Source organism: Lolium perenne, chromosome 4 (assembly GCF_019359855.2).
Source record: "Lolium perenne isolate Kyuss_39 chromosome 4, Kyuss_2.0, whole genome shotgun sequence".
Taxonomy (NCBI): domain Eukaryota; kingdom Viridiplantae; phylum Streptophyta; class Magnoliopsida; order Poales; family Poaceae; genus Lolium; species Lolium perenne.
This window is the reverse complement of record NC_067247.2, coordinates 301395450-301402691: the sequence shown is the minus strand read 5'-3', so window position 1 is coordinate 301402691 and position 7242 is coordinate 301395450.

The window sequence follows — 7242 nt, the reverse complement described above, 5'->3', positions numbered from 1 at the left end:
ATCTGTCAAAACAGAACAGTTCGTATTGACGAATTTTATCGAGGCACCAGACTTGCTCAAATGAAAATGCTCAAATTGAATGAAAGTTGCGTACATATCTGGGGATCACTCACGTAAATTGGCATAATTTTCTGAGTTACCTACAGAGAATTTTGCCCAGATTCGTGACAGCAAAGAAATCTGTTTCTGCGCAGTAATCCAAATCTAGTATGAACTTTTCTATCAACGACTTTACTTGGCACAACAAAACACAAAACTAAGATAAGGAGAGGTTGCTACAGTAGTAAACAACTTCCAAGACACAAAATAAAAACAAAGTACTATAGGTAAAAACATGGGTTGTCTCCCATAAGCGCTTTTCTTTAACGCCTTTCAGCTAGGCGCAGAAAGTGTGTATCAAGTATTATCAAGAGATGGTGTATTCTCAGCGGGGTGCGGAGTTTTCTCAACCAGGCATAGTATATTAGATACATAAGTTTTAGCATCTCCCTTTTCATTAGTCTTAGGCGTGCTACTCTCATCAAACAAATTTTCAGGAACAAGCCAAGCATAGTTATTTTCTAGTGCATCATTCATAGCTAGGAGCTTACATGGTATTGGTGCTTTGATCTCCCCACCATCATCAATATTATTAGTGTATCTTATTCTATCCATGTCCATCTTTTCAAGGAGACTAACAAAATTAGTATGAGAACCAAGCATATTAAATTTAGCAAAGACCTTTCTAGCTTCTCTTGCTAGACCACCAAATTCTCTAAGAAGGGTTTCTAAAACAAAATCTTTCTTCTCCCCTTCTTCCATATCACCAAGTGTGAGAAACATGTGTTGGATTATAGGATTAAGATTAACAAATTTAGTTTCCAACAGGCGAACTAAATGCGCAGCAGCAATTTCATAAGTAGGCGCAAGGTCTACCAAGTGTCTATCTTCAAAATTTTCAATGGTACTAACATGATTGAAAAATTCTTCTATATTATTTCTTCCAACTATAGACCCACGTCCTACCGGTATGTCTTTTGTGGTAAAATTAAAAGGAAACATGATGAATCAAGTAAAATAAATGCAAGTAGCTAATTTTTTTGTGTTTTTGATATAGCAAACAAGATAGCAAATAAAGTAAAACTAGCAACTAATTTTTTTGTATTTTGATTTAGTGCAGCAAACAAAGTAGTAAATAAAACTAAGCAAGAAAAAAACAAAGTAAAGAGATTGAGAAGTGGAGACTCCCCTTGCAGCGTGTCTTAATCTCCCCGGCAACGGCGCCAGAAAAAGAGCTTGATGGCGTGTAACTCACACGTTCGTTGGGAACCCCAAGAGGAAGGTATGATGCGCACAGCAGCAAGTTTTCCCTTAGAAAGAAACCAAGGTTTATCGAACCAGGAGGAGCCAAGAAGCACGTTGAAGGTTGATGGCGGCGGGATGTAGTGCGGCGCAACACCAGAGATTCCGGCGCCAACGTGGAACCTGCACAACACAACCAAAGTACTTTGCCCCAACGAAACAGTGAGGTTGTCAATCTCACCGGCTTGCTGTAACAAAGGATTAAACGTATTGTGTGGAAGATGATTGTTTGCAGAAAATAGTAGAACAAGTATTGCAGTAGATTGTATTTCAGTAAAGAGAATTGGACCGGGGTCCACAGTTCACTAGAGGTGTCTCTCCCATAAGATAAACAGCATGTTGGGTGAACAAATTACAGTTGGGCAATTGACAAATAAAGAGGGCATGACCATGCACATACATATTATGATGAGTATAGTGAGATTTAATTGGGCATTACGACAAAGTACATAGACCGCCATCCAACTGCATCTATGCCTAAAAAGTCCACCTTCAGGTTATCATCCGAACCCCCTCCCGTATTAAGTTGCAAAGCAACAGACAATTGCATTAAGTATGGTGCGTAATGTAATCAACAACTACATCCTTAGACATAGCATCAATGTTTTATCCCTAGTGGCAACAGCACAACACAACCTAAGAACTTTCATCACATGTCCCTGTGTCAATGCAGGCATGAACCCACTATCGAGCATAAATACTCCCTCTTGGAGTTACAAGCATCTACTTGGCCAGAGCATCTACTAGTAACGAAGAGCATGCAAGATCATAAACAACACATAGACATAACTTTGATAATCAACATAACAAGTATTCTCTATTCATCGGATCCCAACAAACGCAACATATAGAATTACAGATAGATGATCTTGATCATGTTAGGCAGCTCACAAGATCCGACAATGAAGCACAATGGGGAGAAGACAACCATCTAGCTACTGCTATGGACCCATAGTCCAGGGGTAGACTACTCACACATCACTCCGGAGGCGACCATGGCGGCGTAGAGTCCTCCGGGAGATGAATCCCCTCTCCGGCAGGGTGCCGGAGGCGATCTCCTGGATCCCCCGAGATGGGATCGGCGGCGGCGGCGTCTCAGTAAGGTTTTCCGTATCGTGGCTCTCGGTACTGGGGGTTTCGCAACGGAGGCTTTAAGTAGGCGGAAGGGCAGGTCAAGAGGCGGCACGAGGGCCCCACACCACAGGGCCGCGCGGCCAAGGGGGGGCCGCGCCGCCCTAGGGTGTGGCCACCTCGTGGCCCCACTTCGTCTCCTCTTCGGACTTCTGGAAGCTTCGTGGCAAAATAGGACCATGGGCGTTGATTTCGTCCAATTCCGAGAATATTTCGTTACTAGGATTTCTGAAACCAAAAACAGCAGAAAACAGCAACTGGCACTTCGGCATCTTGTTAATAGGTTAGTTCCAGAAAATGCACGAATATGACATAAAGTGTGCATAAAACATGTAGATAACATCAATAATGTGGCATGGAACATAAGAAATTATCGATACGTCGGAGACATATCAGAGGGCCTCATAAACTTCGGCAAGGGTTAGTTCATCACGACTGTATAACAAGGTGTCTCGAAAATTCACAAAAGAATTAGGCAACGAGACTAATAGTATAAGAGCTAGATCCTCATCATCATATTTTACCTCCATGGACAGCAAATTAGAAACGATCTCTTTAAAGATCGATAGGTGATTCATCATTGACGCACCTTCTTGCAGCTTGTGCGAGAACAACTTCATCTTCACGTGCATCTTACTGGTTAGATCTTTCGACATGCAGATCGATTCCAGTTTCAACCACAGCGCCGCTGCGGATTTCTCAGCCAGCACTTCCTGCAAGATATTGTTGGATAGATGAAGCTGAATTAATGAAAAAGCCTTACGGTCTTTCCTCTTTTCATCGTCGGTCCAGGTGTGGCATCTTTCTTGCCAAAACCATCAAGAGCTTCATCCAGATCAGACGATTGGGTAAGTATCGCCCTCATCTTCACTTGCCACAAAGAAAATCTCGTGGTGTAATCCAGCTGCGGTAGATCGAACTTCAAAGAAGACATGTCGCAAAACCCTAGATTGAAACACGGGCTCTGATACCCCTTGTTATAAAAGCGACAAGCAAATAACGAAGAATGAAACAAGAACGCACGTAGGGGACACAAGATTTAACGTGGAAAACCCCTTCCAACACAAAAGTGAAAAAAATCACGGGCGCCAGCCAGCAAAACTTCACTATATCGGGAGGTGTTTACAAACGCCGTGGGTTATCTTATAATCTGATAAACCCTAGCCGGTGGCTTACAAGATGTATATATAGGCGGTGCCAATGATCCGTACCGTACCACGGGGGGGCCAAGCCTCCGGCGACGGGCCTCGCTCCGCTCGTTAGAAGTTAGCCTCCCTTTAGTATATGAATTTGGATCACAATACAACACTCCTGCTGCTTCACTGGTGGCTCGCGCCATCGCCAACGCGCCTCTGCTACCCTCTGTGGTGGGCGGGCCTGTGCTCTCCAAGCCCTCATGCGTTGAGGTCAAGCTGCGGCTCGGCTTCTTCGACATCTTCGTCACCGGCTCGGCCGGCATAAGGGCCTTCTTTCGTCTTCCTCTACGCAAGGCTTCCGCTGATCCTGGGAGCAAGGGGCTCATGGTGGAAAATTTCGTCACCGCCTCTGTTGGGATCCTCGACTTCGTGGCTCTGGTTGGCCCGTTGCATCGCCCCGTTCTGACGGTGGACGTCTGATACGTCTCCAACATATCTATAATTTCTGATGTTCCATGCTAGTTTTATGACAATACCTACATGTTTTATATACACTTTATATCATTTTTATGCATTTTCCGGAACTAACCTATTAATAAGATGCCGAAGCGCCAGTTCCTGTTTTCTGCTGTTTTTGGTTTCAGAAATCTTACACATGAAATATTCTCGGAATTGGACGAAACAAAAGCCCACGATCTTATATTTCACGGAAGGTTCCAGAAGTCCGAAGGGGAGACGAAGATGGGCCAGGGGGCCCCCACACCATACCTGGGCGCGGGTGATACGTCTCCGACGTATCGATAATTTCTTATGTTCCATGCCACATTATTGATGATATCTACATGTTGTATGCATACTTTATGTCATTATTATGCGTTTTCTGGAACTAACCTATTGACGAGATGCCGAAGTGCCAGTTCCTGTTTTCTGCTGTTTTTGGTTTCAGAAATCCTAGTAAGGAAATATTCTCGGAATTGGACGAAATCAACGCCCAGGGTCCTATTTTTCCACGAAGCTTCAAGAAGTCCGAAGGGGAAACGAAGTGGGGCCACGAGGTGGGGACACAGTAGGGCGGCGCGGCCCAAGCCCTGGCCGCGCCGGCCTAGTGTGTGGCCCCACCAGGACTCCACCGACCTTGCCCTTCTGCCTACTTAAAGTCTCCGTTGCGAAAACCCTACCACGTTCGACGAAACCAGAGAAAACCTTCCAGAGCCGCCGCCATCGCGAAGCCAAGATCTGGGGGACAGGAGTCTTTGTTCCGGCACGCCGCCGGGACGGGGAAGTGCCCCCGGAAGACTTCTCCATCAACACCACCGCCATCTTCATCACCGCTGCTGTCTCCCATGAGGAGGGAGTAGTTCTCCATCGAGGCTCGGGGCTGTACCGGTAGCTATGTGGTTCATCTCTCTCCTATGTACTTCAATACAATAATCTCATGAGCTGCCTTACATGATTGAGATTCATATGATGATGCTTGTAATCTAGATGTCATTATGCTAGTCAAGTGGATTTTACTTATGTGATCTCCGGAGACTCCTTGTCCCACGTGTGTAAAGGTGACAGTGTGTGCACCGTGTGGGTCTCATAGGCTATATTTCACAGAATACTTATTCACTGAGTTATGATTTGAGTTGGATGTCTCTATGAAATTGTGGTGTGTTAGTACCTCCTGTGAATGCTCAAAGTGACAGCGTGGGGTGTTCATTAGTACTTGGGAATGCATCTTTAAGGTTTGCCTACATGATGAATTAGTGTTCGTTATCTTGCCAGAGAGTAATTCAGAGTAGCATAGTGAAGTGCTTATTTATATCTCTTTATGATTGCAATGTGTTTTGTATCACAATTTATCTGTGTGCTACTCTAGTGATGTTATTAAAGTAGTTTATTCCTCCTGCACGGTGTAATGGTGACAGTGTGTGCATCGTGTAGTACTTGGCGTAGGCTATGATTGTGATCTCTTGTAGATTATGAAGTTAACTATTGCTATGATAGTATTGATGTGATCTATTCCTCCTTTCGTAGTGTGAAGGTGACAGTGTGCATGCTATGTTAGTACTTGGTTTGGTTATGTTGATCTGTTATGCACTCTAAGGTTATTTAAATATGAACATTGAATATTGTGGAGCTTGTTAACTCCGGCATTGAGGGTTCGTGTAATCCTACACAGTTAGTGGTGTTCATCATCCAACAAGAGGGTGTAGAGTCTAGCATCTATTTACTTATTCTGTTATGTGATCAATGTTGAGAGTGTCCACTAGTGAAAGTATGATCCCTAGGCCTTGTTCCTAAATACTGCTATCGCTGCTTGTTTACTGTTTTACTGCATCTTTACTTCCTGCAATATTACTACCATCAACTGCACGCCAGAAACGCCAGCAAGCACTTTTCTGGCGCCGTACTACTGCTCATATTCATTCATACCACTTGTATTTCACTATCTCTTCGCCGAACTAGTGCACCTATTAGGTGTGTTGGGGACACAAGAGACTTCTTGCTTTGTGGTTGCAGGGTTGCATGAGAGGGATATCTTTGACCTCTTCCTCCCTGAGTTCGATAAACCTTGGGTGATCCACTTAAGGGAAACTTGCTGCTGTTCTACAAACCTCTGCTCTTGGAGGCCCAACACTGTCTACAAGAATAGAAGCACCCGTAGACATCAAGCACTTTTCTGGCGCCGTTGCCGGGGAGGAAAGGTAAAAGGCACTCATACTCCGGTCCCAGGTAAAGTACTTTTCTGGCGTCGTTGTGTGTGTGCTCGAAGCTATTTCCTTTAGATCCTGCAATTGCATCTTTTTGTTTCTTGTTTACACTAGTTAGGCATAATGGACAACAATGAGCTTCTTATTCTATTTCCTGATTTAAGACATGGATGGTTTGATGCGAAAATTAAAAAACCTATGGAACATATTAGTATGAACGCTTTGAACACCATTGTTGCTAATGATATGGAAAATTCTAAGCTTGGGGAAGCTGGCTTTGATGAGCATGATATTTTTAGTCTCCCAAGCATTGAGGAGAAAATTTACTTTGATGATACTTTGCCTCCTATTTATGATGATTATAATGATATTGGTCTTTTAGTACCGCCTGTTATGGAGGATAAATTTGATTATGATTACAATATGCCTCCTATATTTGATGATGAGAATAATAATGATAGCTACTTTGTTGAATTTGCTCCCACTACAACTAATAAAATTGATTATGCTTATGTGGAGAGTAATGATACTTTTATGCATGTGAATAAGAATGCTTTATGTGATACTTATATTGTTGAGTTTGTTCATGATGCCTCTGAAAATTATTATGAGAGAGGAAAATATGGTTGTATAAATTTTCATGTTACTAAAACACCTCTCTATGTGCTGAAATTTTTGAAGCTACACTTGTTCTATCTTCCTATGCTTGTTACTTTGCTCTTCATGAACTTGTTTATTTACAAGATTCCTTTTCATAGGAAGCATGTTAGACTTAAATTTGTTTTGAATTTGCCTCTTGATGCTCTCTTTTGTTTCAACTACTATTTCTTGCGAGTGCATCATTAAAACTGCTGAGCCCATCTTAATGGCTATAAAGAAAGCACTTTTTGGGAGATAACCCATGTGTTTATTTTACTACAGTACTTTTTTTATAT